Here is a 27761-nt window from a genome sequence, read left to right as displayed (position 1 = left end):
TTATGTCTGACACATTATAGTTCATGTGATGAAAGAAAGCCAGGCACTCCCCAGAAATCAGTGACAAGCTTATCAGAATATTAATCTCCTTCAGTTACTCTTTAAGAGAATAAATAACTAATCAGTCACTGACTGCTAATATAATATATGACCCTTTGCTAAGATGGATGATAATTTAAGCTTCAACAGAATATATTTATTTAACTGACAGAAATCATGACCCTATTTTATTTGTTTTAAATGTCAATGCAGTAAAGCTAGGCTAGCAATAATGCTTGGAAAATGGAAATTTTTGAGTAATAATTTTTAATTTAATCTTTGTGAGAAATAATAAATTCCATCTTAAGCATTCAACATATATCTGAAATGTCTGTTAATTATCCAGTCTTAGTAAGTGGTCTCTGAGAAATATCCTTAATCTGTGTGAGGCCCATTCCTAGAGTATAATTATTTTGACCATCAAATTTGTGGCATATAATTTTAGTTGCAGAAGTTTTGAGAAACTGGGCAAATATATGTGTTTGTTGACCCTGACCAGAACTTGCTGTTATGATTCTGAATAAATAGCAGGTATTAATCAACTTTTTGGTGATTACTTTTTTCTCCTAGAGTAGAATAAGGGGAACAAGATCCCATTAAGAGAGCAGAACATTCACCTAAATGCTGGATTATTTGTTTTTTTTTTTATGGATATACTACAACAGCAGGTGTAATCTTCATTGGCTGCTATTTCATCATGATTTTGCTAAGGTCTAACTAAGAAAGTAGGACTAGCTATACCCTTACTAGCAGAGGAGCAACCCATTCTCAGTCCAAGGTGGTAGGTGTGAGCATTAGCAACATGATAGAGTCTATTTCCATATGGAGGGACTTTTAGTCCATGGAACAGTCCAGTCCTCTCTACCCGTTTTCACTTCTTTGGAGGAGGAAGGACTTACCCAATTTGCGAGTTAGGAAAAGATACTGAACTAAGCATCATGTGCTTCTTTAGAAGCCTGCCTCCTTAAAGAGAAAGTACCTGGTTCACTCTCAATTGTTTGGAGAGCAATCTTGGAGCAAAAGGTTCTGTCCCTTCAGGGACTCAAAGAATTGTTAATCGTTGCAAATTATTGGCATTAAGTTTGTCTAAAAATGGGGTAAAATATTTGCAAACCCACTTAGTTGAAAATCTAAAGTTACCTTCTCTAAGTATCTCGTGAATTAACATAGGATGAAAAGAACATTTACTTACTTTTTGAGCCCTCTGTCAATCTCCTGCAGAACACGAGGGAATCCTGATTCTCCAGGGTCTGATGCAAGCAGCTCCAGACCCATGTATGGACATTTAAACCATGTCAGGACTCAGTAAATGTGGATAGATGAAAGATAGCACAGAAGTATAAAGACTTCTTGTGATTCTTCTTTTCCTGATGTTTATTTGTCTAACAAGGCAAAAATATGTTCTGTGATTGAAATGACTCTTGATATGACTCCTATGTTCTTACCCGCCGCCTCTTCTGTCTATACCTCCATTGTAGGTGTGTGTCTTCCCAGTCTACCACATCCCTTAGATCAGAGTTGCTCTCAAGAGACGGGGTGAGTGTTTAATATAAAATGAACATAAGAACAAGATGGCTAATCTGTTCCTGGACTTTTCTGAGACCAGAAAGAAGGTGATACAGATGGCCCTGTGGAGACATCAGCCACACTTGTCATTTGGGTGTGTGCTTTATGCTGCCTCCAAATATAGATGAGCTTTGATGTTTCTTCTGAAAAAAATATCTTCTTGGGAGTGTAACTGGGCCAACAAGCACGAGAGTGGCCCTGAACCAGGCTTTGTTCTGAGATAGAAATGGACCGTGAAAGTCCCAGCTAAATGATGCTGTAAACATTCAGAGAAAGGGAGAAGATACTTGCTCCAGTGAGTTAACTCTGGCTGTGAAACAATTTCAACTCACCCACTCTTAAAGCAGCGGGCCCCTCTGAGTCTGCCAGTGGTTTACACAACGGCCTGATTCCGCAGAGTAGAGAGTCACCCGGAGAAACAGAGCTCACAAACTCATCTCTTTAAGATGTGGTTTGCTGAGGGCTTCCCTGCCTGTGTTTTCATGGTTAGCGACAAGACTGGGGAAGCCTATCCATGATTGAGTAATCTGTTTGAACTTCCAGCTCGGAGATGGAGGAAACAGCTATTCATTTAATCCTATTCATTTATTCATCTATTCGTACATTTATTTATTTATAAGATATGTTTAAAGTGCTTGTTCCGTGTCACTTTATTTTAGCCATGGGGGACACAGAGTTAAATAAGACATAAGTTGCAGTGAGCTAACAGGCTGGTGGAGGAAACAAAGATACAGGAGATCACAACAAAGTGCAACATATTCTGTGATATTAAAAGCAGAGAAATGGCTCACAAAGCTTTCTGTCCTAGAGAATCGGTGAAGGCTTCTCAGAGGCATTGGTACGGGAGGTGAGGCCGAGCTAACCAGATCCTTTTGTGGCCACTGGGTATGTTCAGGGAAGGAGAAAAGTCAACGGAGTCCTGTTTTTTAGGTACCTGGTAGGGCTTCATCTTGCATGTTTTTAGAGGAGTACTTCTTCAGAGTATATACCTTGAGACAGCTGCCTGTTTGTAGACATCCCAGTTTATATCAGACACCGTAGGTGGCAATTTTATGTCAGTTATTTTGATTTCTTACAGCAACCCTGTATACTCAAGACCATTATTCAGTTTTCAAAATGGTCCAAGGTCAGGATGGATAAATACCTCACCCCAATGTACACACAGGGTATGTTTCATCTCGGAGGCACAGAAAGCACTCAGGAGCAGAGAACCTGTGAGCAAGCACACACTGCCTGCGGGAGCCTGGCTGAGCCTGAGTCCCGCCCGTTCTCCTGTCAGGGCCATTGTGAGCCTCTCATCATCAGAGCTCAGATGGGCACCTGCTTATCTACGGACTCGCTACCTCCTCTCCCTGCAGCCCTACCCCCACCAGTTTCAGTTTTGATTTAGCTCTTTGTTCCAACCCTGACTGTAACATATGGCCTAGGCCAGGAGGAGGCTTCTGCCACTCACAGGCCAAAAAGCCTTGATGCCTCTCCGCTATGAAGTTCTTTTCAAAGTATGTGGGAAAGCATCGTCGTCCTCTTCTCGCCCACCTCTCTCCCCACGCATCCCCACACATACCATCTTTTAGGCAAAGCACAGCAGCCAATGGGAGTGGGGACTAGGCAGCCCAGAAGTAGGCTTCAGCTACAACTTCTCTCTGGTTGTTTCTTTGAGTCACAAATAAAACTATGTCTCATTGACCTCTTGCTTCTCAAAGGCAGAGTGGATATTGTTTGTAGCTCATTTTCTCCAGGCAGTTTTAGCAAAGTATGCTTTCAGAGATATCATGTAACTGAAAGACAGAATTAAGTAAGAATGGCAGAATTCTGGCAGCAAGTAGCCTCCTGCTCGTGTTTTTCATTGAAAAGCATATAGGATTACCTTATTGTTCCAGATATTAGCTTTCTGTACCCAGCATATACATATTTAAACAGCATAACAAATGGGCTACATTATAAAGCACCTATATGTCACCAAGGCCCAGAAAGCCTGTGTTGTGCCAAGGCCTGGAGACATCCTTCCAAGTTTCCTCGCATCTGAGAGGCAGATTGTCTCAGTGCTTGGGGTGGGCCAGCCAGCCTGAGTTTAATAGCAAACATTCTTAGGGTTTTTTTTTTTCCAGATCCGTGTATAAAACAACTTTCATTTGAATGTGACATCTGCCTGCAAAGGAGCAAATCCCCAGCACCACTGGTACATCCTGCCAGGCCAAAAACTGGAGAGGCTCTATTTGGGTTTTTCTTCAAACGCTGTGGCTCCGGCTCCAGACCGTACCCATGCCTGCTCTAGAGAACGTTATCAACCTGTGGTTCAGGGTTAAGGGTTGGGGTTGGGGTATTGTTAGTGTTTTCATCACCAGCTGCAATGCACAGTCTGACAATCACCATGCCCGCAGATCAAAGGCAAGGGGAGGTGTTATCTGCTGCCAGCTGTGCTGTGACTCTAAGCACATTTCTGGTGAGCTGACCCCAAGGTGAGTTGCCGGGGGAGGCCGTTCTCCAGCGGATGACTGGGCGTGGGCTCATGTAGGATGGTGCTCTAAGGACAAATCCTCTGTCCTTTCCTTTTGGGTAGTTCCGCCGTGCCTAGCCATAAACGCATGGGATGTTTTTGGAACTGGTGTTCGATTGCCATGGGGAGAAGCATGTCAGTTTGTAGGAAGATTGGCCTGGTGGAAGTGACGCACCCTGAATCATCACCCAAGGTCTGCCACTGGTTTGCCTTCTGACTTGGGATGAGACCCAAGCTCCCTCCAATCACACTGACCCCTCACCCGGTCCCGTCACAGAGCGTGGCCCCTCCCAATTCTGCTTTTCACCCGGTGCACTCACTAGTGGGATATTTCGCTTTATATTCCTTGCAGAGCACATTGAGCCTTTGTCCCCAGGACTTGTCCTACATACTTCTCCTTTAGGATTGATGAGCATTTTCTTATTCCCTTAAAAGAGAAATCTGTCCCTTCCTCTGCGCTCCCATTGTTGCACATATCTGCTGGAGAGTTTACTGCCGGGCATTGTTTATGTGTCTGTCACTGTCAGATGTGAGCACCTCGAGGGTGACCTATTCACTCTGTTCTCCAGATGCCTATTATGGCACCTGGCAAGCAGAGCTGAGGAGATGTTAGGTGAATGAATGCATGCATAAGAGAGCAGGCGGATGAAAGAGACGAAGTATTCTCTGCATCCTTAGAAAGAAAGCATTTCCTTTGGATATAGGCAGGAGGAAATTTCTGCAGGAGGAAATGTTTCCTGATCTTCTGGTTGCTCCCATTTTTTCCATCATGTCTACAGTTGCTAGAGGGGGAAATCTGCTCTCTCAAGTTACTATCTTCCCTCTCTCTCATATTCATACTCGTGGTTCAAGCCCTGTTAACCTTCACCTTTGTTAAAGCGTGAAGTTTCTTACCAGAAAATGCTCTGATCCCTCTCAAATCATAATGTCTAGCTTCTTCTGACAATTTCTGATAAGCCATCGCTCTTCTCTCTGTACAAAATATATTTCTTATGCTACCCAGATCCATGCAACTTTGCTAGTCCTCGCTCTGGGTCTTAGCCATTTGTATCCTACAGACTAAAAGATCTGAGCATGGTTTTGAGCTAGTCCCATAGTTACGATGCCATGTTGCTGCAGCTGCTGGTTGAGGAGTCTTATATAATATGTGACTGACAAAGGGAGACTGACTAGATGCCTAAGGGCTCTGATCCAAGGAAGCCTGATGACATAATCTAGGAGTTAATAGATTTTTACCAGTGGGAGGCAGGGACAGGAGAAAGTCATTGGAGAAAGTATTCACCCTTCCTCAACCCCATGTAGTCTTCTGAGGACAGGTAGTTCATACTGTGCATGTCTCTTTCTCGAGATGATGTGAGAAAAAGAAAAACCGCCCATGTTTTCTCATGAGGCTGTGCCCAAATGGGCAATGCACCCCCTCATCTTTGCATTTGTTCCTCCTGCAGCTTCCCTTCTTATTTCTGTTCTGGTGCTCTGGGCTGCTCTCCCAAGCGTTAGCAAATAAGCTTTTCCCTCAGTCTCTGTTTTTGACAGACCCTGGGCTAAGACAACTCCTTGGCCAACTCAGGTTAGTTTGACCTCCTTTGTGTTCCCATAACATGGGGGGGTGCATATATATCTCATTTCCACATGACATCACAATTATCTCTTTATGTGTCTCTTTCTTTTTCTGGATTATATATCTCTTAAAGTCAGAGACTACATTGTACTTATTTTTGAATCTCTGGCACCTAGCACAGTGCCTGGCATAAATTAGACTCTGAAAATAGTAAATATTTGCCGGATGACTGACTGTAAAAGAGAGCTAGATTTCCTCTGATCAGGGAGAGATTCCAGCAGACCTAAGAAATATTTTAAACGGTTCACCATCTCAATGTGTGGTCTCTTTTGGCTTCACCTAAATTGAGTCAGGGATGCTGCTAGTAATTACATCACACTATAAGATTATAGCTATATCCAGGAATAATGATAATAATTACTACAATATGCTTGGCACCTACATATTACCATGCTGTTAGATATTTCACATACATAATCTCATTATTGCAGCAAACATATTAGGTTGTTATCACATACTTGGGACTTTGGGGATATGTAGCTGGACAAGTGGCCCTGACAAGACATTCCTCAGAGTATGTTAAAGGTTGTTTTAATTATAGTTTTTTAAATGGGGGTTTCCATAGTGGTTAATACTGTATCTACCAGAATCTATGCCAATTGGCACATAAATGCTCAAGGGCAGAGTGCTTTAAAAAGAAAAGAATTTCATTCTCAATTAACACAAATGTGACTTTACAGCCAACACTCTTACTCCACCTTTTGCTCATATGAATGTGCAAGTTATGTGGTGACACGAACTCAGGATCATAGAACTAGTCACCTCTGTCACCCTGCCTTTCCCTGGTTCCACTAAGGTTTTAGGAGTGAGCAAGATACAACAGAGGGAGTTATGATCAGGACACATTATGGGATAATTATGGGACTGAAAGTTAAGCTTCACCTGTTCTATAAATCTTCTCAAATCACATAAATAATTTGCATGAGTATTTCAAAGGTGCAATTTTCCAGGGTAAGGGTTGTAACAAATTCTTAAACGGACTAAGGGTCACTGATTTTAATTCTACTTAAACTTCCAGCTTGAGGAAGGCTATGAAGAATGGGAACAGAGCTCTGTGCCTCAGAGGTCCCTGTTGGACAACTGAATTCTGAATGACCAGGAATCTCAGGAAGAAACTCCCCTGATCATTCATGCTTTAGGCACCTGAGTTGAAGCTTAGGTATAAAGGAACTCATAGTATTTGCTCTTCTGTTTCAAAACTGTGTCCTCCCTTTAGTGTGGCTCTGTTGTCAGGATTTCATATTGTGATGTAATCCAGCACAACTTGTCCAAAACAATATTAGATTTATTCCATTTGTTAAAAGAAGATATCACTAGTATGTGGCCCTTTTGGCAAAATCTCAACTCTTAGTTCTAGGCATGGGTTCAATCACCTGTTGCTAAGATACTGCAAAAAATATTATCTGTTTTTAAATGTTGCTTTTTAATTGAATATACTGCTGCTTTGAAATATCAGTGCAAAGGTTAAATAGGTCTTTGAAATCATATATTCTTTTTTAACTGAGTATTTTAAAGGGAGCAGCTGCTGTCTCAGTGAAGTTCCTTGATGGAGTTTTAAAATCTCACAGAAAGGAACACTCCTAGAACAACTGCATTATGGATATAGCAGAGGGAGACAATCAGAAATGTTCATGCTGAAAATGCTAGTCACATTCGTTGATTCTGCATCAAAGGTATGAAGAAAAATGCATACATGGGTCCAGAATTCCAATTAGCATCTCCATTAGCTCCATTCAATTTTTTTTTTTGCTTTTGTTTTTGTTTTTGTTTTATTTCAGAATGGTAATACAGAGCATATGTCCCTGTAACAGTCTGGGCCAGCACCTCATAATCAAAATCATTAATATTTGTTTGACAAAACATTGTAGTGTTTATGCTAAGTTCTCCTATCAGTTCAGGTCCAACTCTGTGGTCAAGTAAGTTTTCTCAGACTTAGGAAAGCACTTGGGTGTGAAGAACATTTTTGATGTTTGTAATGCAGATAGGTGATTGTGGACCATTAAAATGGAGAGAAACTTCAGGATATACATGATTCAGAATAATTTTAGTATCAATTTAGACCCCTAATAGCCTGGCCTGTAGCCAGGTTGGGAGCCAGGAGTCCAGCAGGCTGTAGGGAATGGATTGAATACTCCCACGAAGTCCAGACTAGGCAAAGTTAGCAGTGACCAGCAGGGAGGGACAGAGGTCTACAACCGTGGTTAACACTTGCAAGGTCTGATAAGAAGAAGAAGCACTTATGAACAAAACAAGTGACATAAACTAGGATTCATACTATTCTGGAAGTATTAGAAGTGTTATGAGATAGTGAATATAGAGCCTCTAGATTATTCTGACACCAATAATATCATCCCTGTCTCTGTCATTTCCTGTATCCCTATGGATATGGCAAAGGGAAGCAGAGTTACTTTAACCAAATGAAAGGGATTTCCCTATGATAACATTGGGTGGGTGGCTAGTGAGATGGCTTTAGGAGAGTATTTTTGACAGGAGGGCCCTGTGCATCTATGAGAGTAAATTGTGGACTGCCCAGGGAGTACTACCTCCCTGGGGAGTAAGACGGATTGTCTTACATTGGAATCACATTATTGTAATGACCTAGGGATCTTAAACAGAACTCAGAGAGGTTGGCTGTGATGGAGTAGATAAAGCTCTAGTCCAAGGAACAGAAATCCATCCCGGTCCTCGGTCTCAGATTTGCTTTGCCTTTAGGAAATTAGTTACTATCTCTGTCTTTGGTTCTTCTTCTCTAAAACAGAGACAGCAACAACCTTAAAGGGCTATTGTAAATATTAAATGAAAAATATATGTAAAAGCATCTGTTGAATAATATACACTCAAATACATGTGGATGTTTTAGAAATTCTGTTACCTGGAGAGTCAGTATAATGAAAGTTAAAAATATCATTCTATGATAGACTAGATTTTTTGATGTTAGGATAGGGAGATATGTTAGTGTAATCATCTGCAAAGTCATTAGATCAAGAATTACTTTAGTTGTCATCTGGAATATAACACTGAAAAATATTAAAAACTCTACTTCAATATGTATTTATTAAGCAACATCTTCATCTTCATTGTTTTGTTTTGTTTCGTTTATTTTTACAAAGTAGAGTGTTATCTAGACCCTCTGTGACTAGGAACTACACAAAGTCAAATCCACTCAAAGTAACCCTATATATTCACTTAATTATTAGAGCAAAACCATCTAAATATAACCCCACAATGATTCACAGTGAACTAAAGAATTAAGAGACAATAATTAAGTCAGCAAGTACAACCCTATGGTTCCAGTTTAACAAAGGAATGGGAATGGGCGAAAGGAGTAGAACTTAATTCTTATCTACCATGACAGGAAAATGAGAGATAGTATCTAAGACAGGTGGGACAAGAGACCAATTACAGGTATGTTGTTAAATGCCTGAAGAAATAGTTCTAGAAGGAGTTGGCTGTGAATTGAGGAAAAGGATATAGGGGAATGTATAATGTATATACATAGATATCAATATGTACATACATATCACACATGTACGTACATTTTATACTTTTTAACATTATCAACTTTGTGTCTTTATAAATTTTATAAAAATTAACATAATGTTTAATACAGTTAACAAGCACATTTTAAATATAATTGTAGTACACACGCACACGCGCACACACACACACACACACACACACACACACACACATTTCCTCTAGCAAATGAGACCATCATATATCCTTTGTTATCCGAGGTTCTCACCTTTATCCATATTTGTTAATTTAAGAAAAATCTTTCATTGATGGATATTTCAAATCACTCAAAGAAAACATATTTCTTCTAATTAGTTTTTTAAATCTAAGCCTGTATATTCTTAGCAGGAAAAAATAAATTTAAGTATGTGTATACATTTAAAGCTCAGAGTCCTTAATAACATGCTTACTGTTTAGTAACTTTAAACTCCATCTGTGCCCCAATCATCGTTATGTAGGATGTTTTATTTCATCTTCTAATAATTGTCTACATTATATAGCTTTACTGAGGTATAATTGATAAAAAAAATTTCACACATTTAGTGCATGTATCTTGGTGAGTTTGGACATAGGCATATATCTGTGATACCATCACCAAAACCAAGACACTAAATATATCCATCACCTCCAAAGATTTTCTTCTGTTCTTTGTGGTTTTGTTTTTTGTTTGTGTGTTTGTTTTTATTTTTTGTTTGTTTGTTTGGTAAGAACACTTAACATGAGATCTATATTCTTAACATATTTTTAAATTCAAGATATGTATTGTTAACTATGGGTACTATGCCCTACAGCAGATTTCTAGGACTTACTCATATTACATAACAGAAATTTTATACCCATTGAAAAAAACAATTCCCCATTTCCCCTTCCCCCCAAGCCCCCATCAATAATGACTGTATTCTCTGCTTCTATGAGTCTGGCTATTTTAAATATTTTGTATAAATGGAATCATGAAATATCTTTCCTTCTGTGACTGGATTATTTCACTTAGCATCATGTCCTCTAGTTTGGTCCATGTTATCACAAATGACAGGATTTCCTTTATTAAGACTAAATAATATTCCATGGGGGGTGTGTGTGTGTGTGTGTGTGTGTGTGTGTGTGTGTGTGTGTGTGTGTATACCACATTGTCTTTACCCATTTATCTGACAATGGACATTTGGGTTGTTTCTGTACCTTAGTTATTGTGAATCATGCTGCAATGAACATGACAGTGAAGACATCTCTTTGATATGAATTCCTTTAGTTATATACCCAGAAATAGGATTTCTGGATCATATGATAGTTCTTTTTATAACTTTGAGGGACATCTATACTGTTTTCCATATCTGCAGCACCATTCAACATTCCCAATGGCATATAAGGATTCTGATTTCTCTCTATCCTCACCAATACTTATCTTTTGTTTGTTTGTTTTTTATAATAGTCATCCTAATAAATGTGAGATGATATCTCACTGTGCTTTTGATTTAAATTTCCCTGGTGGTTAATTATGTTAAATATCTTTTTTTATGCCTTTGGCCATTTGTGTATCATCTTCAGAAAATTTTTTATTCAGTTCCTTTGCTTGTTTTTATATCAGATTATTTGGCTTCTTTGCTGTTGGTTTGTGGGAGATTCTTATATGTTTTGGATATTAACCCCTTCTTGGATAAATGGCTTATAAATATTTTTTCTCATTCTGTAAGATGACCTTTCATTCTGTTGATTGTTTCCTTTGCTGTGCAGAAACTTTCTAGTTTGACATAGTCTCACTTGCCTATTTTTGGTTTTGTTTCCTGTGCTTTTGGTGTCAAATCCAAGAAATCATTGCCAAGACCAGTGTCAAGAAGTGTTCCCTGACTCAATGTCTCATATGTAAATATAAAGAAACACATCCAGTAAATAATGAAACATTAATTTAACTGATTTTGTTTGAAGATCCAGCCTATGCATTCTGAAGGTAAGTTGAATAGAGCTGAGAGACACAGGTCGAGATAGTAAAACATTAATTAACAAAGGAAGCAATGATCATATGGCCAGATAGGAATGTTCTGGAACTCAGGGGCTTCAGATTCCATGCTTTTAATTCTGAGACTATACATCCTCTCCTTTATTCCATTAGGAAGAGTAGGCCCTGATATTCTCAAGCATCTTGAAAATGTTGTTGTTGGTATTACATGCATCATGGAATTGACCATATAGGCATTTCTATAATTATTGCTCTTAAAAATCTTTTAAGGCATCTTCTTATATTCATCCATTACCTGTCCTATACGTTTAAATTTTTTACTCCTACCTCTGTCTTCTCTTTGCTGCACGTAACTACAACTCCCACTTTTGAAGCAGATAGAAAATCTGTGAAAGGTGTTCTGTTAGGGAAGAATATTCTGGTTTCTGTACTTAAAGGTGACTTAAAGACCTGAATGTTAAGCAGTCTGAAAGCATCTCTGATAAGTACTTTAACTGGCTGTTATTTCTCTGTGTTCTTATTTGAAAGCCAGTGTGGCATAGTAGTAGATTTTGGGATTGATATTCTTGGATTTGAAGTGCCCTGAAGCAGGTTTTCTCAATTTTTTCATCTAATAATGATACTCATACATAACTTTACAGTTGTAGTAGAGACCTAAAGTATATAAAACATAACACCTAGTGTCTGGGACATAATAAGTGTAATATAAATATGTAATATACTTATGGTTGATATTAACAACAATAATTATAATAAACTGCTTTCATAATTTGTCTCCATAATAATAATAATAATGCTGTTGTCCTTGGTATTATATGTATCATGGAGTTGAGTAGATAAACATTTTCCACAATTATAATTGCTTTTAACAACATTTTAAGTCATTTTTTTCATATTTAGCCATTACTTTACTTATGAATTTAAAGCTACCTGTCTCTTCACTAATGACTTGATTTGAAGACTTAACATGAAATTAAAAAACTGTCATGCTTATTCCATTCTTGATTTCTGCAGACTAAGCATGTTTAAATTGTCTTTTAAAAAATCAGAAATACTAGATAATGTGCATGATAGAGTTATTGAATTTTAAAACTTGAGAGGACTTTAAACCCAAGGCCGTGTGGGTAATCAGTAGCCCAAGCTGGTCTAAAACCCAGGTCCCCAGATTCCTACCCAGAGCTGAACGATAAAATGCACATGACAGTATAAAGTGGAGAATAAAAATATAAAAATGCCGTTGGGTTGAATAATCAAGAATGTCTCCATCTAGTGGGCACAACATGTAGATTTTGATTTGGGGGCCAGTTTTGGTCTATCAGTCTCAAATTCCCTGAAGTTCATGTCAGAGCAAGATACTGACATATGCCTACTGAGGACGTTACCAACATGGCCTTGCCACAGATGGAGAATTTCGACTTGAAGTTATTGCAACTATTCTCCCCTGTCTCCCAATAATCAGAGGGCTGGCGCAGGCTTCAGTGAAGCTCAATTCAAAGTGCCAATTTCTCAGAACCTAGTTAGTCCTACAACCATGGGAGCCCCTGAAACAAATTATATGTAACTAGGGAGAAATAGGAAATGCATGATTCTGTAACACAAGTTTTGTGTTCCTAGTATTTTCTAATGAAGTCACCATTTTTCACTCTTAGTTACTTTGGTGTGAGATACTGAGTACTAATGGTTTTCCTTATCCACTGGCCATGGTCTTTTCTATGTACTAGAACCCTAGGGGCCAGGAATGTTGGAGGTAGGACTGGCTCACAGTCTGGAGGTACAGACAAGACTTCTTACCTGTCCCTGAATAGAAGTAAGACAAGGTGATACATTCTTTTGGAGTCTGGACAGGAAATTTTTGGAACTATGAGCCACTTGTCTTCCCTTTCCCTAATCTGAAGTATGTATAACTTATAAATATATCATAAACAGGAAACCATCCTAGACACTATGAAGGATATAAAGAAGAATTATTTCTCCTTCAAGTTCAGAAGGCAGCTGAAGAATTTACACATAAGTATTGATATAACTAGCAGCTTAGATGATCAATAATTGTTGAATACAGAAGTGAACATGTCTCCTCTTCCCATTTTGGCCCAGACAGAACAATTCAGGCATAATATATTAGTTAGAAAGATGTTCTTCTGCTAATAACAATATAGAAGCAGCAGTGGCTCAAACCAAAAGGAGTTTATTTTTCTAATAAACCAAGAAGGCTGAATTAGGCACTATTGGTGTTTAATAATGTAAGGGCCAACTGCTCTGTGATTCTCCTGTCCTACAGAGACAAAGTGTTAGGGTCTCTATCTTTAAAAGAGATAAATAAAGAACCTGCATGCTTTTCAGAAGGCATTCTTTCTCTGGAATTTGGTTGATATGAGTCCATTGAAGAATAGTGAAATAAATTACTCATGAGATAATCATGAGTATTCCATATGCTGATGGATGTTTTATTTCAGCTAAATTGCCCTATCTCCTATGTCTAAATCATAGCTGGTACACCTTCAGACATCACATTTGTGCTCAAGGCTATAAAAGGATGAAGGGGGAAACCAAATCTCTGAAAAATAAGGAGTTTTCTGTTAGACCTACTGGCTGAACCTGGATTGTGTAGGAAGGCTCCAAAGAAGGCTTGGAAAACAGAGAGACAGGAATGTCCCAACTGACCTAAGTCAATCATAGCATCTTTTGGGGGCTCAGCACATTGCTGCTATGAATAAATATGGGCATATGTTGTCAAAGAATAAAAGTGGGATGGGTGTTTTTGAGCCAGTGTCTGTATGTGCCACACTCTTGTATGTCCTTCTAGGTCATTTGCTGAAGTAGTGGAGTAGATACTCATAGAATTATAATCAATTGCTTAAGTGTTTTGTTTTTTTTTTAATCTACCAATAAATTAATAGCTCTTGGAAGGCAAAATCTATGTCTTGTTTTCACTTATATTGTAGGATTTTACCACATGTCCTAGAATGAAAATGTTGCTTAATATTCTGTGGAGTTACATTAAATTAAGTGCCTTGAGCAAAACATGTTGAATTACGGGATTCTAGGATTACTGTGTTAGATTGTCATAGTTTAGAGATGTGAGTGACCACATTGGGTTTGGGGTGAGGAAAAGGGGGATAAGAAAGTCTTCACATAAGATGTAGATTTTAAAGGACATCTTAAAAAATGGGTAGAGTTTATGTCTGATTTCACTTTATATAACATCCATGGCACCTACAAAAGTATTTTTCAATAATGAGCTCTCTATATATATTTGTTGAACTGAATTGTATTTGAGTTAGAAGAGAAATCCAGGGAGGGGACCTTTACAAGTAGAAGTTTATAGGTTGAAAACGCAGACAGGAACTTCCCCCCACCTACCTCTCCCTTCCTCTTCCCATCTCACCTTAAAGCCTAGAGTCACAACTGTTATCTTATGTTCAACCCATGGGTACTCAGGATTTGGGCCTTAGTGGAACATATTGGTGACTCTTTAGGGTAAAAAAGAGGGCTGTTTTCCACCTGCATATACTCAGAGATCTGGTATGCATCTAATATTAATTTGAGGCATGCAGATGACAGAGCTGGCAAATATAAGAGCAGTTACTTTTGGACAAACTGAGCTAACCATAGTCCTTTGCTGAGAATGCCTGTTATCCAGAGGTTGAATGGATCTCTGGTTTTAAAGTCTTTGAGAAGACTCTCTACACTCAGCATGTGATAGCATGTCAGCCTCTGCTTTATCTCATTGAGGTCATGTCAGCTGAGTTAAATTTACTGAGTTCATTCAGATGGAGCTGTAGACCACATGGACAAATACATTACTAATAGTTACTTATTGATTTGGAATGAAACAGCAAAGAAACTCTTACTGGGCTAGTTTGCATGTATAAACATAGATCCATAGTCATCAAGGTTTTGTGATTCTTTAAAAAAATTTTTTAATGTTTATTTATTTTTGAGAGACAGACAGAGAGTGAGTGAGGGAGAGGCAGAGAGAGAGACACAGAATCTGAAGCAGGCTCCAGCCTCTGAGCTGCCAGCACAGAGCCCAACACAGGGCTTAAACCCACAAACTGTGAGATCATGACCTGAGCTGAGGTCAGACACTTAACCCACTGAGCCACCCAGGCACCCCAAGGTTTTGTGATTCTTAAATGAAAATTCCTTTTGCTAGAACCAGGATGGGGTATGTAGAAAATTAAAGAATATCGAAGCTGTAGGGACACCTGGGTGGCTCAGTTGAGCCACGGGTTGAGCGTCCGATTTCGGCTCTGGTCATGATCTCATAGTTCCGTGAGTTCGAGCCCCATGTTGGGCTCCGTGCTGACAACTTGGAGCCTGGAGCCTGCTTCAAATTCTGTGTCTCCCTCTCTCTCTGCCCCTCCTCCACTCACACTCTATCTCTCTCAAAAATTAAATAAACATTGGGGCGCCTGGGTGGCTCAGTCAGTTGAGTGACCGACTTCGGCTCAGGTCATGATCTCACAGTTTGTGAGTTTGAGCCCCTGTCAGGCTCTGTGCTGACAGCTTGGAGCCTGGAGCCTGCTTCCGATTCTGGGTCTCCCTCTCTCTCTGCCCCTCCCCTTCTCAGAAATAAACAAAAAAAAATTTAAAAAATTTTAAATAAACATTAAAAAATTAAAAAAAAAAGAATATCAAAGCTGCAAAAAAGCTGAGGTTAACATAAGACTATGTCACCTCTAGGCAAGGAATCTTGATCATTTCCAAGCAAGTAGATACTATAATTGTCAGTCAAGACTCTTGACTCTCAGTCAAGTAGTTCTTAAGTGGGACCTTACTTATATACTAGAACTTATCATTTAGACATCTGATTCTGTAAAGTATTACTACTCCATTATTCAACATGGTTTTCTAAAAATATGTTCCATGTGCCAAGCACATAAAAAAAGTTTCTTTGCCTTTGAAGCAAAGGGTTTTAATAATTATTACATAAATGTGGCCCAACAAAGCAAGTCTATCACTTCCTGTCCAAGCAGAGTCTGCAATAGAGAAGACTTGTAGGAGTTAAAAACTACATCTGACTGTTGATAAGAATGATTGAAATAACTGTGTCTTAAACCAATTGGGAGATTACTTTTTCCTTGGGTAAAAGAAATCAAGAGGGATACAGTCCTGAGAGAGTGTGATAGATGTGTGCTATCATCAATGTTCTGGGTCCCTTTTATCTTTCTGCTCCACTGTCCTTAACACATGGCATCCATCCTCAAGATTACAAGATGGCAGCTGGAAGGCTTACCGTTACATCCATGTTGCATGAAGAAATAAGAAGGAATGGGGCGTGAACAAAATTATGTACCTCCCAACTGAGACACCTTAAAGAGCTTTTCTGCAAACACTACCCAGCAACTCCTCCTTTAATCTCATTGACTATTCTTTAGATGCAAGAAAACCTGTAAAGGATCCTGTGGTTGGTCACATTGCCACATCCAATAATATAAAATTTTTACCTCTAAGAAATATGGAGGAAGATGGATATTGGGGGTGTAGTTAGCAGTCTCTGCCACAAGGCATTGTAAGATAAAGAGGGAAAACATAGACTTGGTTGTCAGATTAATGCCAGCATTTATACATGGTGTCTGGTGAGCAACACCTGTAGCTGTTTTGCTTGTTTGTTGGTTGGTTTTTGTTTTTGGTTTGATGTCCTGACAAAATATTGCAAAGATATGTACAATGATAAAAATTAAAGGCATTGACAAAATGTCAGTATCTGAAAAGAATTTCCACTAACTGTAAGGCATATGGTATTAAGGAAAGAAAAAATAAATAACTTCACCAGGTTTGTGAAAATAAGACCTACCTGGAAAAAGACAGGAAGATACTTAATCCTTCCATTCTTTTTTCCTGATGTAGATACCCCTGTTTTGTGATCAATCAGAAAAAGGCACAGACATCACTGTCACGTTCATTTCAAGGCTTGTCTGAAGCCATCAGAGGACATTCCTTGTGGACTTTACCAAATATCACACAGCTCATCTCTTTCAATCTCTGTACAACTGTCACTGTCTTTGTGAGACTTACTCAAGATGTCCACCACCTTAACACTCCCTGTGGTCATGCTTTGTCTTACTTTTTTCCTTGCTAGTCATTATCATCTAATATGCCATATATTTTTGTTATTTATCTATTTTTGTCTCCTTCTAGTAGAATACAAGCTCTTTGACAGTATGGATTTTGGCTCCTTATTATTTTATTCAATGTTATATAATCAGTGCCAAGAAGAGCATGTAGCATATAGTAGGTGCTCAAGAAACATTTAAAATTGAACTATTGAACTTTTCATGTGCTCACTATACCACTTTCCTGCTTTATTTTTTTTTACCATAGCACTTAACACCTTCTTACTTAATATATACTTATTTTACCTCTCATCTAATTCTTCCAGTAGAATATAGCCTCCACAAAGGCACGGATATTGTCTGTTTTGTTTACTGCTCTTTTCCCGCACCTGTAACAGAGCCTGGCATATTTTAAATGCTCAATATATATTTGTTGATCTCCTGACACTCCTGCCAACTAGGTCTATTCAGAAACAGCAACTCATTGAAGACATCTGGTCAGGAAATGTGGGTGAGAAAAACCATGATGCATTGCATCCTGAGGATATCACCCTTGCATTGGCATGTGGAACAGAAACAGGAAAGACACTGGTGGGAGACTTGCTGGGATTTATAGTTTTCAGTGATTCCGTATGTTTGGAGTATCAAAACCAAAATGGTACCTCAGTAGTACAAAGGCTAAATAACTGTATTACTGATAGAATATTGTAATTTCTCCAGACCTATGTAATCAGTGTGCAGATTGTAGGCATTCAGTACATATTTATATGTCTTAACCATGCTCCTCTTTTTGAAAATTCTATGTGGACAGGATTTGTATTATATCCTTTGTTCTGAACTATGTACCATACCTGAAATGATGCTTATTGGATATTTAGTAAAGGTCTCACTGGTTCCAGACTTGTTAGAGATCCGTGAAGAGCCAAAGGAGAGATTAGAAATCTGAACTGCATTAGACCTTAACCCAATATCAAAAAACAGGAAAGGGGAAGGGGACATGTTGACCAATGTTGAATCAAGCAATTTCACCATGAGTTCTCCTTTCAATCTGTTATCACGAGAACAGTCCATCCAGTATGTAATGACCAACCCTGAACTGGAGACACCTGGAGAGAATGAGTGGGTGGGTGGGACACAGTATCAGCCACTGTCCATTCTAATACTGACAGACATCAGGATAAGTGGAGAGCTGCCTCAGCCTGGCATACAGTAGATGAAACCCCAAAATCCTCAAACTTGTGGAGTTTAAAATAGGAAAGAATGGCGTTAAATCAGTTCTTCCTTGACTCCTGTTCTGTGAGTCAGAGTGTTGTGGGTGGGTAAAAAAAAAGCAAAAAGTCTCAGACTTGGGGTGTCTTAGGCATGTGAATGAAGTCAGTGGGTTCCAGGCAACAGACTATGACCTTGATGTATTCAACCCAAAGACCCTGGCTACTTTGTACAAGATTGTTTATGTCCCCATTTGTTAAGTTCACCTTTCTGATTTCACGCAACTTACTTTTATCACAGCTGTGTCCTTCTTAAGCCAGCATTTCTTTTGAAATGTCCATCTTTCCCAAAGCATGGCTTTCTAAACTCTTAATCATATTTGTTTGTTTTAATTGAACAAATATGTTCTGTGTCTTGGGTACAAGTGATGGCTCCTAATTGGTTACATGTTAGCTTGGCTCGCAGTTTCAGAGGATGGGGTTTCTTTGGTTCTGGTTGGGTGTGTGGAGGGGGAGATAACTTTAAAGCTTGATTAAAGCAAGTTTCTCTAATGTCAGGGTTCCCTCTGAAGAAAGAGACATAATCTTGGAGGAACAATGGGGGCTTGCTCACATTTAGAAAGTTAGAACAGAAGTTTAAAAAAACAACCCTTGGTCCAATTTTCAACAGGATTGTATAATGTTCAAAAAATGAAAAAAATCACCCCCACTGTAACCACAGGAAGCCAAGCATTAAAGTCAGAAAAAAGAAACCCCCCAATCCCACCCCCAGAATGAACTACACCATATTGTTTTCCTTTCGTGCTCGCCGATTTCAGATTTTCATTTTCTGTACATTAAAAAGCAAAGGAGACTTAAAAAAAATATTCGTTAGCGGTTTCTGTCTAAATCTCATCATCTAATTATTTTCACAGTGAACATTTGAAATGGCAGAAGCAATTCTGCCAAGATCCTTCTCTCTCTGGATTCCAGGGGATGTTTCACAATAATTAGAAACCCCAATGGGTCTCTTAAGAACCCTTAAAGGGTTCCATATGCAGACTTCCATATGAAGTGGTACAATGTGTAGTTCTTCATTCTCCACAATAGAGCCTGACAGGTCTTAATGTATATTATTACATTAAATGAGATGCACATTAGTTGGTCAGACTGCTGGGTAGCTGGCCCCAATTCACTGAGAAATACAAACCAACCTGGTAACCCCATTATTTGTTCCACCCCCACTCTCTCTCTCTCTCTCTCTCTATATATATATGGTACTATTAATCTATATGCAAATACTCCAGTACTAATTGGCTTCTCAGACCTTGTCCTTGAGTGAAGAGCACTGATTTCACTGATTTTACTGGGATTGTAAGATGAATTAATGTATCTCAGTCAGGAAATATTTGAGCTAAGCTAAGGATCTCTTTTCCATTGAACTGGTAGAGGACTTGTAACTGTTCTTTGAGCAGTGAAATATTGTAGTTACAGAAGGCCCAAGGATCAGGTTATCCTGTATTTAAAATATATGGCTTGACTAGATCATAGCATTCTTTTATCTATTGCTACCATGGCATTCTCTGCTAAAGTAACAGGAAACCATTATATGTAGAGAATATTAGATATATTGTCAGGTCTGTTTATTTACCATATTTTGCTAAGCAAGGAACACTGATTATCAACTTTATCATGACTGACAGAAGTTGAATTGGTATACTTTTGTTGACAGTAAAATGCCATTCTTTTCTTAAAGGTTGTACATGGCTCACTACTGGGTGGGTAACAACTCTAATTGGTCTCCTGCTTGATGGGTGTTGAGGAGACTTTGATTCCTGATGCTTTGTGCATCCTTTGTAAGGCCATACTGTGTAGCTCCACAGGCTCTCCAGAGAGCAAGGCAACTGGTAGAGAAGAAGAAAAAACATAGTTTATTTCCTTGAGGGTGTTATGTTTTCAGTAGACTAGATGGTTGTGTTCTCACTTTAAAAATCTGTGAGATTTTCTAAAAAACAAAAAAGCTTATCAGTATTTTTATCTTGACAAGTTATAAATATATCTCCCACCTTCCTCCTTATGAAATGCCTCCTCTCTGCCATTGGTATTTTAGTACAATGAGCAGTGTATACCACCTTCAGTTTTGGAGGATAGGAGAGGTATGGAATATGAAAAAAGAATAGCAAACCACTTCTCATTATTGTGTTGCTTTAAAATGTTTCTGATGCATTTAAGATTTTCAGAAGAGAAGAAATGTGGCTGAGCCCAGAATTTGATATATGATTATTGGTTCCTCTCCCTTCTCCCTGCAAATAAGTAGTCAAGTTAGGAATGCTAAGTTTTTGGAGATGGTGTATATCAATATTATTTTGAAATGCTAACATGGCACTCATAATATAAAGAGATCAGGGCTGGACTGATTTCTTGAGAGTCAGTTCTTGAGAATATTTAAATTCCCTGTAATGTCTGATGGTAACTGGGTAGAAAATGAGGTATCCAAACAAAAAGACGAATGGACAATTTTGTGTTACTTTTAGGAATTAGAAGATCAAGATTTTATGTGCTGATAAAAGTTTCTTAATAAACACGGTTTCTTGCCAATAACAAGCTAATCAAAAGTGAGAGAGTGTGGGAAATTGCCTCTTCATAGCTCTGGAGGCCATTTGGTTCTTTGGCTTAAAACATTATCTGGTGATGTATAAAGGCTAAAATTCCTCCACCAAAAGCCATCAATTAAACAGGCATTAGCAGATCTGTTGCCTTCTCTTGTTTCTGTAGCATGAAAGTTGAGATCCATAACTGAAGATAATTTGAATTAAAAGTAACTAGAAACAAGAGGCAGAGTCAGAAGGAGGAGGTCTAGCGGGCCAGGGGTGGGGAGTCAAAAATCACCACTCTATTGATGATTTCATCCAATCAAGAGACAGGACACAGTATTGTAATAGGTCCTCTGGAAGATGGGTATAAGCATTTGGAGTAGAAGAGAACCAAACTTAAATCTCTGTGAGCCCGGAGGCTCCAGCAGAGAGGCTCACAGAAGAAATAGAAAAAGCTAAGGTCTAAGAACATGAGTTATAGGTCTACAAGGTATCCCCCAAAAGAGACATCCATAAACACTCATACACCCCTGAGCATGTATACACACTCCCATGCACACCCCCCCCCACTATAACAGATATTTGGGGGAAAAGATCTGACTGCAATTTTGAACTCCAGCTGCTCACATTTAGCATAGAGTTATTTTCAGGGTGGCCAAATCATGTAACCAGTACTGATTCCCACTAAGGTATTTAGAGACCTGGAAATCAATGCTGACAAGATAATCTATTGCTGTGGCCAGAGAGGGAATCCTGTGCCTGGGACAATAAATAGAAGAAAAAATGCCTACATCAAACTCTGAGTTTTCTACATGCCTTTATGATGCTTTGTGAGTGTGGGGAAAGGGAAGAGTGAAAAGAAAAGGCTATTTTGTGATAGCCTCATGAGGTCACTGTTGGTTCCAATTTTCAGATAAAAATGTATCACATCACAGAGACATTGCTGTGATTCCCACATACTCATCAATAGGGGATGGGATGGGTGGAGGAATGGCCTTGAGAGAATCTATTTCATCCAAACTCAGAACAACAGCTTATGGTGTAGATGCTGCTTACATGCACATGTGTTAACTCCAGGCGACTCAAGAATGTCAACTGGTACTAATAATTAAATGCTCTGTTACTGGTTTGCAATGGCAGAATTGAGAAAACAGGGAAAGTTCAATAGCAATTTCACATTGTAATGAGTTATAATTTATAAGTTGTAATTTATGTTTTTGTTTTCTCATTTTCTAAGGAATATCTTATTGCATTTTGTAAAGGTCTGAATCAAGGTGAAATTAGTAACTTAAACAAAGCAAAAAATAAAACATAGGTCCTATTTGTTTTGAGAAGTACTGGACAAACTGAAATGTTATAATACATAGAATAGACTAAGACTTCTACTCTCTTTTTCCACATTTTAATCTCAGATATCTAGCTTCTTTGATAGCTGGATGTTTGTTTGTTTGTTTGTTTGTTTGTTTATTAAAAATGTTTATTGGGGGGGACACGTTTGCAAGCAGGGGACGGGCAGCGAGAGAGAGAGAGAGAGAGAGAGAGAGAGAGAGAGGGAGAGAGGGAGAGAGAGATGCCAAGCAAGCTCCACAATGTCAGCACAGAGTCCAGTGCGGGGCTCAGACTCACAAATTGCGAGATCATGACCTGAGCAGAAAGCAAGAGTTGGAGATGCGACCGACTGAGCCACCCAGAGGCCCCAATTGCTGAATGTTTAATACAGCATAACATGAAGTCTCTTCACTGGATCACTGGTCCTTAAAAGCTGTTCTGTAAAACAAAAATATTCAGGGCCAAATACCTTTGGGAAAGAGTACCTATACTATGCGTACCTTAGAGATCCAAATGTGTACCTTAGAGATCCAATGTTAGCATACTAAAGATTCTAAGAGATTTTGCAATAAACAGAAAGTATCAGTTTAACACAGAATTTCTCCAACTTATTTGGTCACAGAGCTCCTTGTGTCCTGTAACACCTTAGCACAAATTAATTCCCTGTGAAACTCAGATTCCCTGGAACATAAATTGGAAAATACTTTTGTTTATCCGTGATTGGAGACTTCAGTGAGAGCTGAAAAGAAAAGGAATCAGGTAGCAGTACATAGTGGAGACGGGAAGAAACACAGTGCACATACTGTTTAATCCCGGCTCAAGCAATGTGTTGATTCCATTTGAACTGGTATTCTGACGTGAAACTCTTGACTTCTTCCTGTCTTTCATCCTCCCACCTGCCTTTTCTAAACACTCCTAACCTCTCAGCAGGCTCTTTCTTCAGATACTTATAGAAAGATTTCTGCTCCCCTTGAGTTTTCACAATTGAGCCAGAAATTATGTGAAATTTAGGGTTTTGTTGGTTTCCTGACTTTTTGACATCTGGTCCTTTCCATGTATTTCCAGGCATTTTAGTCAAACCCCACTGATTTGGACTAACAAGGGAAAAGGTCAATCTAATTTGGTAAGAAGTCTGCTTTATAGGATATTTTAAAAGTGAGGCAGTTTTAGTTTTATTATTTGCAAAAGCCCATGATGCCAGAAACTATGATTGTGGACGTGTACAGAGTTCCTATTTTATATACAGACATGAATGATTTGCATTAATTGAACTTAAAATCAGGTTTTATGGTAAGTTTAAATGTTCTTTCCCTTTCCCCAATTTATCGTGATTATGAAGCCACTTTAATTTGCTGAAGACATTTTACTTCTAGATAAAGATATTATTTATTTCAAGTCCTGTCTCAAACACAACAGTTCAAATCAGCAGACCTCAAAGAATAATGCTTGTTTGCATTTGGTTTCCATCTTTACTAGTAAGTGCAAGATATATAATATTGATGAAAGCAAAGAAATCAGAGCCACCATGTTTTTTTCTTTCCAAATATTTACTCTGAAAATGAATCTTATTTTTTGATGCAAAAGATAAAGTACCTTACACTGTCTCTTCTCATATCTATCACTCTATTTTATTTTTCTCATAGTTATAATCGCTGTTTGAAATTACAATGCTTCTTGATTTGTTTCCTTACATACTTTCTGCCACTCCACACTGGCATGTTAACTCATAGAAAGAGGAAAGAAAGATCCAATCCCTATGGAATAACCTGGGAAAGAGTCTATGCAAAATTAGCAAGTTCAAAATAGGGTCCCCAAACAGAGGAACTAATTAAAGGTGGTTTAGAGAATAAAAACCTTGTTGGCTCTCCTTATTTCCACCACCACCCTCACACAACTGGCTGCCTGGCAGACAAAACAGGAAAAAAACAAAAACAGCAAGAGTGCTCTCCTTCGACAGTACTCAACTTACCCCTTGAGAAAGGCTAAGGCTTTTGAAGCTTGTATCATTTCTAGTGTAATGGCCATCTCCCTCTACTTGCAGACTTTGAAGTAAAGCCTTCCAGTTGGCAATTTTACACCAGACATAGAGCTCCCAATGAGCTCATTAAGAAGACCTGTAAGAACATTGCTGGAACCACCTACAAAATCAACAGTGTCCTTCGTGCACAAATATAATAGAAAACAAAGATTTTACCAGCAATATGACAAAATAAATAGCACTCATGATGTAAAATAATAAAAAAATAAGTAAATAAAAAGAAATAACAAATGAATAAATAAATAAATAAATAAAATAGATAAATAGATAAATAAATAAATAAATAAATAAATAAATAAATAAATAAATAAATGTCAAGATCAACTAAACCTAAAACAAATATATAATTCATGGAACATAACTAAACTTAAAAAAAAAAAGTCACAAAGATTAGATCAGAAAGATTGTTACCTCTATAAAACAAGAATAGTCTGTGGTAACAAAAGGGAAAAATGAAAAACTATGAGGAAGAAACACATTATAGTGTCTGGTGTAATGTTAGTTTAAAAACTGTGTTTCCAAGAATATTTATTTGATGTCAGGAATAAAGTATTATAAGGAATATTAGGTAAGAAAAACAGGTCATAAAACAGGAAACAAGACTTACATAACTGTTAAAAATAATACAAGCAAAAGATACAAGCCAAAAAACATAGACTGAAAGGAAGCCAAATTGTTTTAGGTGGTTATTTCTTGGTAGTGGTTGCATTTCTAATGTTGGTACAGTGAACATGTGTTACTATTGTAATCAGAGAAATTCAATATACATTTACAATTCTTAGCATGTGCTATACATGAAATGTCCATTAACCTCATACTATTTACTTTTCTTTTCTTTTTTTCCCTACTATTTACTTTTCAATGCATTAGTGGAGAGAATTACTAGAACAATATCATGTCAAATAAACTGAGATTTATTTCTTATGCATTAAAAATACTATGAAGGATCTCTTGGAAATTAAAAATAGTTTGTTTCAATTTAAAGTTCAATAGAAGGGCTAGGAGCAAAAATTGATAACCTTTACCAGAATGGAGTTTAAAAAAAAGATAAATATTACAGAATAGATAAGCTGTATAGAGTACTAACAAAATTGACACTTAATAAAATTCTAGAAAGGGCAAACAATTGGAGAGGAATTTAAATAAATAAACAATAGAAAATAATTTACCGGAGATGTGGAAAGATAAGATTTGTCATTCAAAGGAACATCCAAATGACCTCAAGGTAAAACACACACACACACACACACACACACACACACACACGCACACACACATGCACATGCACACACATACACACACACACACACACACACATTCTTTCATTATTTTTCCAATATTTCAAAACACAAAAGATAAAGAGAAGACCCTTAAAAGGTAAAATCACATAACACATAACGTTAGAGGATGAAAATCATGTTTGTACCAGAATTCTTATCACCAAAAACGGATGCTTGAAGGCAGTGGAAGAACACTTTCCCAGCTCTTAAAATAGATTAGTTTGAATCTAGAATTCTATACATAACTAAGTTGTCAGAATATGTGAGAAAAAAAAACCTACAGAAATTTTCCTATGCACCATTCTTAGGAAGTTTCTAGATAATATACTCAAGAAAATAAGGTTTAAAAAACCAAGAGAGAAAAAGAAAACAAAAGTTACAAGATACATTGGAATTAGCTGAGAAGTACAAAGAATATAAATCCCACCATGATACCTGGCCTAGTACAGGATGGACCAGTTAGAAAAAATATTTTTTTCAAGAAAAAAAAATAGATTATTTTCAACTGATAGATGGAATAAGCAAGATTTTTTATGTGGCAAAAGTAGTCATATATTTTTTCAGCAAGAATAAAAGAAGATAATTATCAGTGTCTTATTTTTAAAAGTATATAACCATCACGGTAAAAATATACAGCCAATAAAATGTGTCATTTTTTTAAAAAAAATTTCATGGAATGCAAGAAATCTATCATGATTTCATTTATGGTTTCTGGTTTCCTGTTTGGCTGAAAAAAAGAATTCCCTACCCTGAGGTTGTATCAATATTCTTCTAAATGATTTAGTTTAAAAATTAATTTAAAATTTAGTTTAAAAATTAGGGTTTTATGGGGTGTGTGGGTGGCTTGGCCAATTAAGCATCTGACTTGGTTTCCACTCAAGTCGTGATCTCAGGATTTCATGAGTTCGAGCCTCACGTCAGGCTCTGCACTGGCAGAGTGGAGCTTGCTTGAGATTCTCTCTCTCTCTCCCTCTCCTCTCTGCTCCTCCCCCACTCGTGCTGTCTCTGTCTCTCTCAAATAAATAAATAAATAAACTTTTAAAAATTATGTTTTATGTCCTTTACATTTAGATTGCTAATCCATGTAAAATGTTTTGTTACATGGAGTGTAATAGGGTTTTAACTTTATGTCAGTGTCATTTTTTAAACACATCATTCTTTCTTTACTGAATTGAAATGCCACCTTTATTATTTCATTCCAGATATTTTACGAAATGGTTTATGCTATAGGCCAAAGAAAGCTGAAAAAAGGTAAGAGACTTGTCTTTTTCTTGGAGAAGAAATAGATATTTGGTAAATTGAAACAACAAAAAGGCATAATACAACACATGTAGGTGTCATGATCTAAGACATGAGAATAAAAATAGAATGTATGATTTTTTAAGCCAGAGAAGACAATTTTAATTATCCCAGGAATGCAGGAAAGAAGACAAAAAGGGGGAAAAGAAAATACAGAAATTTGGAAATATGAAATAATGTGGAAAAAATAATGACCAAGAGAACAGAATGTGCACTAATTGAAAATTGGTTAATCTCACTAAATGAAAGACAGAACCATTCAGACTAGATTATAATAACACACATACACATACACGCTCACACATACAGCAGTTTTGTAAAAGAGACAATGGACTTGACATCTTGAAATAGGGATTTTGTAGTTTACTAAATGAAGATCTACATTCATTAAGAATGCAGGAAAAGTTTTTGATATAATCTAACATCCATTCCTGATGAAACAAACAAATCAACAAACTTCCCAGCAAACAAGTGATAGAACTTCTTCAACCTGCTAAAGGCCTCTGAGAAAAACCCACAGGTAACATCATTCTTTTTTTTTTTTCAATATATGAAATTTATTGTCAAAATGGTTTCCATACAACACCCAGTGCTCATCCCAAAAGGTGCCCTCCCCAGTACCCATCACCCACCCTCCCCTCCCTCCCACCCCCCATCAACCCTCAGTTTGTTCTCAGTTTTTAAGAGTCTCTCATGCTTTGGCTCTCTCCCACTCTAACCTCTTTTTTTTTTTCCCTTCCCCTCCCCCATGGGTTTCTGTCAAGTTTCTCAGGATCCACATAAGAGTG

At 37.8% G+C, this 27761-nt stretch overlaps 1 long non-coding RNA gene across 4 annotated transcripts in view; it reads left to right on the top strand.

Moving 5' to 3' along the window:
• Window positions 1–27554, top strand: part of LOC123384603 — an 83066-nt gene extending 55512 nt beyond the window's left edge. For 3 of the 4 annotated variants that reach the window (XR_006595948.1, XR_006595946.1, XR_006595950.1), the window contains one exon: window positions 26877–27554. This is a non-coding gene — a long non-coding RNA (uncharacterized LOC123384603). Of the gene's footprint in view, window positions 1–1517; window positions 9275–26876 lie in introns of those variants that run through there. The other variant, XR_006595947.1, reaches the window with a different exon arrangement.
• The last annotated feature ends 207 nt before the right edge of the window (window positions 27555–27761 follow it).

Source organism: Felis catus, chromosome A3, assembly GCF_018350175.1.
Source record: "Felis catus isolate Fca126 chromosome A3, F.catus_Fca126_mat1.0, whole genome shotgun sequence".
NCBI classification, from domain to species: domain Eukaryota; kingdom Metazoa; phylum Chordata; class Mammalia; order Carnivora; family Felidae; genus Felis; species Felis catus.
Note: the sequence above shows the minus strand (reverse complement) of the source record. Positions and strands in the feature narration are given on the sequence as shown.